The following is a 13,724-nucleotide window of genomic DNA, read 5'->3' as shown; positions in this document are numbered from 1 at the left end:
ACTGACTACCTGACCCGTCTGGCCTGTAGACCTCTACTGACTACCTGACCCGTCTGGCCTGTAGACCTCTACTGACTACCTGACCGGTCTGGCCTGTAGACCTCTACTGACTACCTGACCCGTCTGGCCTGTAGACCTCTACTGACTACCTGACCCGTCTGGCCTGTAGACCTCTACTGACTACCAGACCCGTCTGGCCTGTAGGCCTCTACTGACTACCTGACCCGTCTGGCCTGTAGGGCTCTTCTGACTACCTGATCCGTCTGGCCTGTAGACCTCTACTGACTACCTGACCCGTCTGGCCTGTAGACCTCTACTGACTACCAGACCCGTCTGGCCTGAAGACCTCTACTGACTACCTGACCCGTCTGGCCTGTAGGCCTCTACTGACTACCTGACCCGTCTGGCCTGTAGGCCTCTTCTGACTACCTGACCCGTCTGGCCTGTAGACCTCTACTGACTACCTGACCCGTAGGCCTCTTCTGACTACCTGACCATCTGGCCTGTAGTCCTCTACTGACTACCTGACCGTCTGGCCTGTAGTCCTCTACTGACTACCTGACCCGTCTGGCCTGTAGGCCTCTTCTGACTACCTGACCGTCTGGCCTGTAGTCCTCTACTGACTACCTGACCCGTCTGGCCTGTAGACCTCTACTGACTACCTGACCCGTCTGGCCTGTAGGCCTCTTCTGACTACCTGACCATCTCGCCTGTAGTCCTCTACTGACTACCTGATCCGTCTGGCCTGTAGACCTCTACTGACTACCTGACCTGTAGACCTGTACTGACTACCTGACCCGTCTGGCCTGTAGACCTCCTCTGACAAGGAAGGAAACAGTTAGTTGATATTTATAATGTCTTCACAGCAAGCTCTCTCTCTCTCTCTCTCTCTCTCTCTCTCTCTCTGAGGGCTGAGGGCTGAGGGCTGAGGGCTGAGAGTTGAGGGCTAAGGGCTGAGAGTTGAGAGCTAAGGGCTGAGAGTTGAGGGCTGAGGGCTAAGGGCTGAGGGCTGAGGGCTGAGAGTTGAGGGCTGAGGGCTAAGGGCTGAGAGCTGAGGGCTGAGGGCTGAGAGTTGAGGGCTGAGGGCTGAGAGTTGAGAGCTAAGGGCTGAGAGTTGAGGGCTGAGGGCTAAGGGCTGAGGGCTGAGGGCTGAGAGTTGAGGGCTGAGGCTGAGGAGGCTGAGGGCTGAGGGCTGAGGCTGAGGGCTGAGGGCTAAGGGCTGAGGGCTGAGAGTTGAGGGCTGAGGGCTGAGAGTTGAGGGCTGAGGGCTAAGGGCTGAGAGTTGAGGGCTGAGGGCTGAGGGCTGAGAGTTGAGGGCTGAGGGCTGAGAGTTGAGGGCTGAGGGCTAAGGGCTGAGGGCTGAGAGTTGAGGGCTGAGGGCTGAGAGTTGAGGGCTGAGGGCTAAGGGCTGAGGGCTGAGGGCTGAGAGTTGAGGGCTGAGGGCTGAGAGTTGAGGGCTGAGGGCTAAGGGCTGAGAGTTGAGGGCTGAGGGCTGAGAGTTGAGGGCTGAGGGCTGAGAGTTGAGGGCTGAGGGCAGCGTAGGTTTAGTGCTAACCAGGTTATAGAAGTGGTAGGAGGACTTCAAGTGTAAAGTGTTAAATGGTTATATGGTGTGTCTGTGTTTGAGGGAAGTATGTTGGGTTGTGTGTGTGTTTCTTAGGTAGAGTGTGTGTTAAATGGGGCTGTTTATTAAACAGCTGTAGGATGTTCAGCAATGTTGCATAATTGCGTGCAAAGCTTTGAAGGCTGGTTGGGTCTCCCAGCTGAAGCAGGGCAGTCTGGGTAACATACTGTTAACAGTTATTTAGCGCCTGCTAATGGGCATGGGGAGCTGCGCCAGGGCTTTTATAGCGGAAGTGGCAGCGCGGGGAGCGGAGCGCGAGCTGACGAGGTGAGAGAGGAGAGAGAGGGAGAGAGCTGGGTAAAGGAGCAGAGGTTCCCCTAACTCCCCCAATACCTCACTGCCTGCCCTAGGAGCTCCAAACCCGGGCACACACCTCTGGAAACAGCGGGAGAGGAAGGTGGTGAGAGAGAGGGCGGAAGGGAGGGAATGGTAGAGAGAGAGACAGAGGCACACAATAGCACTTCAGTCTTGAAGTTTGTCTACCACTTCTATAATACATTTATCACTAGGCCTACACAGTCCTCAGAGAGAGAGAGAGAGAGAGAGATAGAGAGAGGGAGAGAGAGACAGAGGCTGAGAGAGAGGGGGGGAGAGAGACAGAGAGTGAGAGAGAGAGAGAGAGGGGGGGAGAGAGGGAGAGGGGGAGAGAGAGAGAGACACTGTCTTTATTCTTTTGGAACTTTTGTAAGTGTAATGTTTACTCTTAATTTTTTTTGTTTATTTCACTTTTGTTAATGATCTATTTCACTTGCTTTGGCAATATTAACATATGTTTCCCATGCCAATGAAGCCATTTGATTTGAATTGAATTGAATTGAGAGACAGAGAGAAGTGCATAATGGAGAGAAATGGCCAGGTGCTCTCTCCCCAGTCACCATGCCCATGCTGCATTCTAAAGCCTGAAGTCTGAAGAAAATGGAATGTCCTTTCCTCTCCTCTCCTCTCCTCTCCCCTTTCATCTCTCCTCCCCTCCTCTCCTCGTGAAGGCCCGGTTTTCCACTCACCCAGCTGAAATGACACGTGACACCTTCCAGACCCCTGCCCTCCTGCATACATCTAACCTTCCATTGAGATGCTTTTTTAACAGACGCGCTTGATATAATCTGATGCATTTATGAAATGTACTAGAGTTTTTATGGGCCCGTTCTGGTGGCTACGCCGGGAATATTACTTGAGTTGGATTTCCGGTCTGGCTGTATCGGGTTGTCATGGGGACAGAGCAAGGCGCCGCAAGTGCTGCTCTGACAGATGGAGAACACGGTAACGATTAACGGTGAGGGATCCTGGTTGTCTTTTATTCAAACCGGAAACTATAAGCGTCAGAGTGTTACCCTCTAAATCCATCTACTGCATAATGAAATAAACAAGAAATATATACAATAAACCCTAACATATAGTTCCTACATTTACGAAATAGAAAACATTTAATTTCATTATTTTAATGTAACCTAATTCACTGTGATAAAAGGATATTAAAGTTAATTTTGATGAAATAAAATACAAATATGTATTTTTAGTTCCATTCAATATTATAAAGCAATTGAGAGTCCTCTGACACAAGCCTAGAATTACTGCTATTGTTCTAATACAGAAAAGGGCCTAAGTATAATACAGTATAATACAGTATAATACAGTATAATACAGTACAATACAGTATAATACAGTATAATACAGTATAATACAGTACAATACAGTATAATACAGTATAATACAGTACAATACAGTATAATACAGTATAATACAGTACAATACAGTATAATACAGTATAATACAGTACAATACAGTATAATACAGTATAATACAGTACAATACAGTACAATACAGTATAATACAGTACAATTCAGTCATTTCAATAATTATTGCTATTTTAATCAAAGTATAGAAATACATAGTGGTGGGAAAAGTACTCAATTGTCATACTTGAGTAAAAGTACAGATACCTTAATAGAAAATTACTCAAGAAAAAGTGAAAGTCACCCAGTAAAATACTACTAGTATCTGGGGGTTTTAAATATACTTAAGTATCAAAAGTAAAAGTGTAAACTATTTAAAATTCCTTAAATGAAGCAAACCACAATTTTCTTGCTGTGTTTTTGTTGACAGATAGCCAGAGGCACATGGCAACAGTCAGACATAATTTACAAACAAAGCATTTGAGTTTAGTGAGTCCGCCATATCAGAGGTAGTAGGGATGACCAGGTATGTTCTCTGTTTAGTGAGTCCTCCAGATCAGAGGCAGTAGGGATGACCAGGGATGTTCTCTGTTTAGTGAGTCCTCCAGATCAGAGGTAGTAGGGATGACCAGGTATGTTCTCTGTTTAGTGAGTCCGCCATATCAGAGGTAGTAGGGATGACCAGGGGTGTTCTCTGTTTAGTGAGTCCGCCATATCAGAGGTAGTAGGGATGACCAGGGGTGTTCTCTGTTTAGTGAGTCCTCCAGGTCAGAGGCAGTAGGGATGACCAGGGATGTTCTCTGTTTAGTGAGTCCTCCAGATCAGAGGTAGTAGGGATGACCAGGGATGTTCTCTGTTTAGTGAGTCCTCCAGATCAGAGGCAGTAGGGATGACCAGGGATGTTCTCTGTTTAGTGAGTCCTCCAGATCAGAGTCCAGGATGTTCTCTGTTTATGAGTCCTCCAGGTCATAGGCAGTAGGGATGACCAGGGATGTTCTCTGTTTAGTGAGTCCTCCATCAGAGGTAGTAGGGATGACCAGGGATGTTCTCTGTTTAGTGAGTCCTCAGATCAGAGGTAGTAGGGATGACCAGGGATGTTCTCTGTTTAGTGAGTCCTCCAGATCAGAGGCAGTAGGGATGACCAGGGATGTTCTCTGTTTAGTGAGTCCTCCAGATCAGAGGCAGTAGGGATGACCAGGGATGTTCTCTGTTTAGTGAGTCCTCCAGATCAGAGGCAGTAGGGATGACCAGGGATGTTCTCTGTTTAGTGAGTCCACCAGATCAGAGGTAGTAGGGATGACCAGGGATGTTCTCTGTTTAGTGAGTCCTCCAGATCAGAGGCAGTAGGGATGACCAGGGATGTTCTCTGTTTAGTGAGTCCTCCAGATCAGAGGTAGTAGGGATGACCAGGGATGTTCTCTGTTTAGTGAGTCCGCCAGATCAGAGGTAGTAGGGATGACCAGGGATGTTCTCTGTTTAGTGAGTCCTCCAGATCAGAGGCAGTAGGGATGACCAGGGATGTTCTCTGTTTAGTGAGTCCGCCATATCAGAGGTAGTAGGGATGACCAGGGATGTTCTCTGTTTAGTGAGTCCGCCATATCAGAGGTAGTAGGGATGACCAGGGATGTTCTCTGTTTAGTGAGTCCTCCAGATCAGAGGTAGTAGGGATGACCAGGGATGTTCTCTGTTTAGTGAGTCCTCCAGATCAGAGGCAGTAGGGAGGACCAGGGATGTTCTCTGTTTAGTGAGTCCTCCAGATCAGAGGCAGTAGGGATGACCAGGGATGTTCTCTGTTTAGTGAGTCCTCCAGATCAGAGGCAGTAGGGATGACCAGGGATGTTCTCTGTTTAGTGAGTCCGCCATATCAGAGGTAGTAGGGAGGACCAGGGATGTTCTCTAGATAAGTGTTTTGGGTGACAGTGAAAATGTATGGTGTAAAAATTATATTATTTTATTTAGGAATGTAGTGGACTAAATGTAAAAGTTGGCAAAAATATAAATAGTAAATTAAAGTACAGATACCTCCCAATACTACTTTAAAGTACTTTACATTATTTTCTACTTTACTGGAAATAAGTATCATTATCCAAAATATATAAATGACAAACTATTATAAAAACTAATTTCTAATTTCTTCTAAGTCTTATGACCTGATAGAATCAGGATCCCGCTTTAGCCCAAATCTGATGTTTTGCCATGTTAGAGGTGTAACTGCCTTAAAACAGGCAAATCCTCAATGGCTCCTGGCAATATACTTAAAGCAAACATTCCTATTGGCTGCTCAGAGTCATTGCCATGTTAGAGGTGTAACATTCCTATTGGCTGCTCAGAGTCATTGCCATGTTAGAGGTGTAACATTCCTATTGGCTGCTCAGAGTCATTGCCATGTTAGAGGTTGGCTGCTCAGAGTCATTGCCATGTTAGAGGTGTAACATTCCTATTGGCTGCTCAGAGTCATTGCCATGTTAGAGGTGTAACATTCCTATTGGCTGCTCAGAGTCATTGCCATGTTAGAGGTGTAACATTCCTATTGGCTGCTCAGAGTCATTGCCATGTTAGAGGTGTAACATTCCTATTGGCTGCTCAGAGTCATTGCCATGTTAGAGGTGTAACATTCCTATTGGCTGCTCAGAGTCATTGCCATGTTAGAGGTGTAACATTCCTATTGGCTGCTCAGAGTCATTGCCATGTTAGAGGTGTAACATTCCTATTGGCTGCGCAGAGTCATTGCCATGTTAGAGGTGTAACATTGCTATTGGCTGCTCAGAGTCATTGCCATGTTAGAGGTGTAACATTCCTATTGGCTGCGCAGAGTCATTGCCATGTTAGAGGTGTAACATTGCTATTGGCTGCTCAGAGTCATTGAGAGAAATCCCTGTTTATAGCCTGTCATTCTGAGCTTGTATCACCAGTGGGGTGGTTGGGGCTTTGTGACAATGATCAAGTGAAGCTGCTCACCAATTTGATGGCTCCAACGCCATTCCACTTACCGCAAAAACATCCACTAGAGGTTCATGCTATTCAGTATCTATCCCTACCCCATTGAAGTTGAAATGTACAATCGTTAAGGTTAGGTAAGTGTTATGGCTATTGTTATGGTTAAGGTTGAGGTTAGGGTTAGGGTTAGGGTTAGGGTTAGTTAGGGTTAGGTTAAGGTTAAGGTTAAGGTTAGGGTTAAGGTTAAGTTAGGGTTAGGGTTAGGGTTAAGGTTAAGGGTTAGGGTTAGGGTTAGGGCTAGGGTTAATGTTAAATTGGGGGTGGAAGGGTAGCCTAGTGGTTAGAGCATTGGGCTAGTAACCGAAAGGTTGTGAGTTTGAATCCCTGAGCTGACAAGGTACAAATCAGTCGTTCTACCCCTGAACAAGGCAGTTAACCCACTGTTCCTAGGCCGTCATTGAAAATAAGAATTTGTTCTTAACTGACTTGCCTAATAAATGTATTAAAAAAAGTTTAAGGGTAGGGACATCCCAAGGATGAGCTATGCAGGTGTTGGCTATCCAGGTTAATGCTTGATGTGATTGAAAGGTCAGTTTTGATGCTATCAACATAGTTTCTTACTTAGCATTAAATATAGGCAATGTTTAACTTCTAAAAAGGTAAATGTTGAAATCAAACTATAGGCTGGTGGTACTAGAAACATCTACAGCCTTCAGAAAGCGTTCACAACTCTACTTTTCCCACATTTTGTTACAGACTGAATGTAAAATGGATTCATTTGATCATTTGTGTCACTGATCTACACACAATACCCCATAATGTCAAAGTGGAAATCTGTTTGCAGAAATGTTTAGAAATTAATAAAACATTTACATCTGAAATGTCTTGAGTCAATAAGTATTCAACCACTTTGTTATGTCAAGCCTAAATAAGTTCATGAGTAAAAATGTGCTTTAAGAAGTCACATAATAAGTTGCATGGACTCACCCTATGTGCAATAATAATGTTTAAAACAGCCTTGTTCACATATCTGGGGAATCAATTATTATGTTTGTATTCAATTCAGTCTATTCAATTCAGTCTGGTATAAGAACGGTATCCCCTATCTGCAAAGCAAGGTGTCTGCGGAAAGCTGAGTATCTTGGCTATTGATCGGTGCCTTCAAAAGCTTTGGTGTGACTTACTACCATATATGGGCATACGATTTTACAAATATATAACGGAAGGTCGAGCCGATGACCTAATTTCAAGATGGCTGCTGCCTCCATTCCGGTTAGCGTTGTGAAGCATAAACAAAATAAAGGCGGTATGATATGATTGATATGCACCGAAAGCCGGGACTCCACAGATCATGAGGATGTCTTATTTGTCTGCCTGTGACCTACCGTTACTGATCAGAGAATCAAAATGTTTTCACCAAACAGCAGACATCTTACAAGGTAAGCCTCGGATTGGTCTGCGTTGAGCTATAGCCACATGGGGGGTATCGCATGATGTTATCTGATGATGTATGACTTAATATTAACAACGAATGTCCACCGAGTGACTATATCTTTGTTCATCAAAAAATTTGATGTTGCCTGCTTACGCACTGTCGGCATCCATTACACATGGGATTGGCTACTATGGCATCTTGGCAGTATTGTAACCAATGGGAAAAGCTTTCCAGGGATATGCAGTTGAACTGGGTGGGACAAAGCAAGGCGTAGAGACTTAAAAAAAAAAAAAAATTCTGGATAATACTCGCCAGTCTAGCTTCCCTGTCCCATCCACCACTGCCCCCTGGACACTGTGATCACTTGGCTACATAGCTGATGCCTGCTGGACTGTCCATTAATCACGGTACTCCATTCTGTTTGTTTATGTTTTATCTGTCGGCCGCACTCGGGCTCTGTGTGTAGTTAATCCGACCCTCTCTGCCTAGTCAACGCCATTTTACCTGCTGTTGTGCTAGCTGATTAGCTGTTGTTGTCTCATCTACTGTTTTAGCTAGCTCTCCCAATTCAACACCTGTGATTACTGTATGCCTCGCTGTATGTCTCTCTCAAATGTCAATATGCCTCGTATACTGTTGTTCAGGTTAGTTATCATTGTTTTAGTTTACAATGGAGCCCCTAGTTTCACTCTTCATACCCCTGATACCTCCTTTGTCCCACCTCCCACACATGCGGTGACCTCACCCATTACAACCAGCATGTCCAGAGATACAACCTCTCTTATCATCACCCAGTGCCTGGGCTTGCCTCTGCTGTACCCGCACCCCACCATACCCCTGTCTGTGCATTATGCCCTGAATATATTCCACCATGGCCAGAAATCTGCTCCTTTTATTCTTTGTCCCCAACGCTCTAGGCGACCAGTTTTGATAGCCTTTAGCCGCACCCTCATACTACTCCTCCTCTGTTCTGCGGTTGATGTGGAGGTAAACCCAGGCCCTGCATGTCCCCAGGCACCCTCATTTGTTGACTTCTGTGATCGAAAAAGCCTTGGTTTCATGCATGTCATCATCAGAAGCCTCCTCCCTAGGTTTGTTTTACTCACTGCTTTAGCACACTCTGCTAACCCTGATGTCCTTGCCGTGTCTGATTCCTGGCTCAGGGAGGCCACCAAAAATTCTGAGATTTCCATACCCAACTATAACATTTTCCGTCAAGAAGGAACTGCCAAAGGGGGAGGAGTTGCAGTCTACTGCAGAGATAGCCTGCAAAGTAATGTCATACTTTCCAGGTCCATACCCAAACAGTTCGAACTACTAATTTTAAAAATTACTCTCTCCAAAAATAAGTCTCTCACTGCTGCCGCCTGCTACCGACCCCCCCTCAGCTCCCAGCTGTGCCCTGGACACCATTTGTGAATTGATCGCCCCCCATCTAGCTTCAGAGTTTGTTCTGTTAGGTGACCTAAACTGGGACATGCTTAACACAATCTAAGCTAGATGCCCTCAATCTCACACAAAACATCAAGGAACCCACCAGGTACAACCCTAAATCTGTAAACAAGGGCACCCTCATAGACGTCATCCTGACCAACTGGCCCTCAAAATACACCTCCGCTGTCTTCAACCAGGATCTCAGCGATAACTGCCTCATTGCCTGTATCCGCTACGGATCCGAAGTCAAACGACTACCCTTCATCACTGTCAAACGCTCCCTAAAACACTTCTGTGAGCAGGCCTTTCTAATCGACCTGGCCCGGGTATCCTGGAAGGATATTGACCTCATCCCGTCAGTTGAAGATACCTGGTCATTCTTTAAAAGTAACTTCCTCACCATTTTAGATAAGCATGCTCCGTTCAAAAAATGCAGAACTAAGAACAGATACAGCCCTTGGTTCACTCTAGACCTGACTGCCCTCGACCAGCACAAAAACATCCTGTGGCGGACTGCAATAGCACCGAATAGTCCCCGCGATATGCAACTGTTCAGGGAAGTCAGGAACCAATACACACAGTCAGGAAAGCAAAGGCCAGCTTCTTCAGGTAGAAATTTGCATCCTGTAGCTCTAACTGCAAAAAGTTCTGGGACACTGTAAAGTCCATGGAGAACAAGAGCACATCCTCCCAGCTACCCACTGCACTGAGGCTAGGTAACACGGTCACCACCGATAAATCCATGATTATCGAAAACTTCAACAAGCATTTCTCAACGGCTGGCCATGCCTTTCCTCCTGGCTACTCCAACCTCGGCCAACAGCTCCGCCCCCCCGCAGCTACTCGCCCAAGCCTCTCCAGGTTCTCCTTTACCCAAATCCAGATAGCAGATGTTCTGAAAGAGCTGCAAAACCTGGACCTGTACAAATCAGCTGGGCTTGACAATCTGGACCCTCTATTACTGAAACTATCCGCCGCCATTGTCGCAACCCCTATTACCAGCCTGTTCAACCTCTCTTTCATATCGTCTGAGATCCCCAAGGTTTGGAAAGCTGCCGCGGTGATCCCCCTCTTCAAAGGGGGTAACACTCTAGACCCAAACTGTTACAGACTTATATCCATCCTGCCCTGCCTTTCTAAAATCTTCGAAAGCCAAGTTAACTTCTCTAGGGTAGGGGGCAGCATTCGGAATTTTGGATGAAAAGCATTCCCAAATTAAATGGCCTGCTACTCGGGCCCAGAAGATATGATATGCATATAACTGGTAGATTTGGATAGAAAACACTCTAAAGTTTCTAAAACTGTTAAAATAGTGTCTGTGAGTATAACAGAACTGATTTGGCAGGCGAAACCCTGAGAAAAATCCATTCATGAAGTAGTTTTTTGTTTTTGTTTTGTAGTTTTCTATTCAATGTCATTACAGTATCCATTGACTTAGGACTCAAATTGCAGTTCCTATACCTTCCACTACATGTCAACAGTCTTTATGAATTGTTTCAGGCTTCTATTCTGATAAATGAGGGAGCAAGACCAGTCTGAATGCGTGGACCCTGACGTGTCACATAGCTTTTTCATGCGCAATCCCGAGAGAGTGCATTTCTTGTTTACCTTTTATATTGACGACGTTATTGTCCGGTTTAAATATTATAGATAATTTAGGCTAAAAACAACCTGAGGATTGAATATAAACATTGTTTACATTTTGGATTTTTTGTCTGCCTGTTTTGACTGCGTTTGAGCCTGTGGATTACTGAAGAAAACGCGTGAACAAAACTGAGGTTATTATGAGCCATTCTCCGCCTCTCTACCCGCCTCCGTGGCCTCTTTAACGTGGCAGGGCCGGAGTGAAGGACGACTCCGGCAGCGTCGGGGTGAAGGACGACTCCAGCAGCGCCGGGGTGAAGGACGACTCCGGCAGTGCCGGACAGACGGGAGGCTCTGGCGGCTCAGGACAGATGGGAGGCTCTGGCGGCTCAGGACAGACGGGAGGCTCTGGCGGCTCAGGACAGACGGGAGGCTCTGGCGGCTCAGGATAGACGGGAGGCTCTGGCAGCTCAGGACAGACGGGAGGCTCTGGCGGCTCAGGACAGACGGGAGGCTCTGGTGGCTCAGGACAGACGGGAGACTCTGGCGGCTCAGGACAGGCGGGAGACTCTGGCTGAATGACGGCTCTGGCAGCTCCTGGCTGACTGACGGCTCTGGCGGCTCCTGGCTGACTGACGGCTCTGGCAGCTCAGGACAGACGGGAGACTCTGGCAGCTCTGGAGAGGAGGAAGGCTCTGGCAGCGCTAGACAGGCGGGAGCACCTGTAGGGAGGAGACGGAGAGACAGCCTGGTGCGGGATTCTGTCAGGGGTAACTTGGTGCGTGAGGGAAGAATCAGGCGCAGAGAGCATATAGTTCCACAGGAAGACGTGCACGTATAATATCGCACAGAAAAATAATGCCCAACAAAACTGGGCGCGGAAAATGTGGACCAACCCAACACAACAGGGTACCAGGTCCAGAGCACGAATACCAACCCAACACAACAGGGTACCAGGTCCAGAGCACGAATACCAACCCAACACAACAGGGTACCAGGTCCAGAGCACGAATACCAACCCAACACAACAGGGTACCAGGTCCAGAGTACGAATACCAACCCAACACAACAGGGTACCAGGTCCAGAGCACGAATACCAACCCAACACAACAGGGTACCAGGTCCAGAGCACGAATACCAACCCAACACAACAGGGTACCAGGTCCAGAGCACGAATACCAACCCAACACAACAGGGTACCAGGTCCAGAGCACGAATACCAACCCAACACAACAGGGTACCAGGTCCAGAGCACGAATACCAACCCAACACAACAGGGTACCAGGTCCAGAGCACGAATACCAACCCAACACAACAGGGTACCAGGTCCAGAGCACGAATACCAACTCAACACAACAGGGTACCAGGTCCAGAGCATGAATACCAACCCAACACAACAGGGTACCAGGTCCAGAGCACGGATACCAACCCAACACAACAGGGTACCAGGTCCAGAGCACGAATACCAACCCAACACAACAGGGTACCAGGTCCAGAGCACGAATACCAAAAAAACATACTCATAGGTTACGTGTGTAACATTTATCATTTATCTCTATTTCTGAGCTTTGTAACTCTTGTAACTCTTGTAACTCTTCTCTACTGTTTGTAATAATTTGTCTACCGGGCTATGTTCTCAAATAATCGTAAGGTATGCTTTCGCCATAAAGCATTTTTTAAATCTGACACCGTGGTTGGATTCACAAGAAGTTCATCTTTAAACCTATGTAAGATATGTTTTGTTTTCTGAATTTTTACAATGACTATTTCTGTATTTGAATTGGGCGCTCTGCAATCTCACTGGATGTTGGCCAGGTGGGACCCACATACCCTAGAGAGGTGAACAAATAGATCACTGACCATTTCGAATCCCACCGTACCTTCTCTGCTGTGCAATCTGGTTTCCGAGCTGGTCACGGGTGCACCACAGCCACGCTCAAGGTACTAAACGATATCATAACCGCCATCGATTTATTTTTTTAAATTTTTTTTATTTCACCCAGTTGAGAACACCTTTATTTAACCAGGTAGTCTAGTTGAGAACACCTTTATTTAACCAGGTCGGCTAGTTGAGAACACCTTTATTTAACCAGGTAGGCTAGTTGAGAACACCTTTATTTAACCAGGTAGGCTAGTTGAGAACACCTTTATTTAACCAGGTAGGCTAGTTGAGAACACCTTTATTTAACCAGGTAGGCTAGTTGAGAACACCTTTATTTAACCAGGTAGACTAGTTGAGAACACCTTTATTTAACCAGGTAGACTAGTTGAGAACACCTTTATTTAACCAGGTAGGCTAGTTGAGAACACCTTTATTTAACCAGGTAGGCTAGTTGAGAACACCTTTATTTAACCAGGTAGACTAGTTGAGAAAACCTTTATTTAACCAGGTAGGCTAGTTGAGAACACCTTTATTTAACCAGGTAGTCTAGTTGAGAACACCTTTATTTAACCAGGTAGGCTAGTTGAGAACACCTTTATTTAACCAGGTAGGCTAGTTGAGAACACCTTTATTTAACCAGGTAGGCCAGTTGAGAACACCTTTATTTAACCAGGTAGGCTAGTTGAGAACACCTTTATTTAACCAGGTCGGCTAGTTGAGAACACCTTTATTTAACCAGGTAGGCCAGTTGAGAACACCTTTATTTAACCAGGTAGTCTAGTTGAGAACACCTTTATTTAACCAGGTAGGCTAGTTGAGAACACCTTTATTTAACCAGGTAGGCTAGTTGAGAACACCTTTATTTAACCAGGTAGGCTAGTTGAGAACACCTTTATTTAACCAGGTAGGCTAGTTGAGAACACCTTTATTTAACCAGGTAGGCTAGTTGAGAACACCTTTATTTAACCAGGTAGACTAGTTGAGAACACCTTTATTTAACCAGGTAGACTAGTTGAGAACACCTTTATTTAACCAGGTAGGCTAGTTGAGAACACCTTTATTTAACCAGGTAGGCTAGTTGAGAACACCTTTATTTAACCAGGTAGACTAGTTGAGAACACCTTTATTTAACCAGGTAGGCTAGTTGAGAACACC

The sequence above is a fragment of the Oncorhynchus nerka genome, linkage group LG24 (assembly GCF_034236695.1).
Source record: "Oncorhynchus nerka isolate Pitt River linkage group LG24, Oner_Uvic_2.0, whole genome shotgun sequence".
Classification (NCBI taxonomy): Eukaryota; Metazoa; Chordata; class Actinopteri; order Salmoniformes; family Salmonidae; genus Oncorhynchus; species Oncorhynchus nerka.
The sequence above is the reverse complement of the archived record's forward strand: the minus strand, read 5'-3'. Positions refer to the sequence as shown.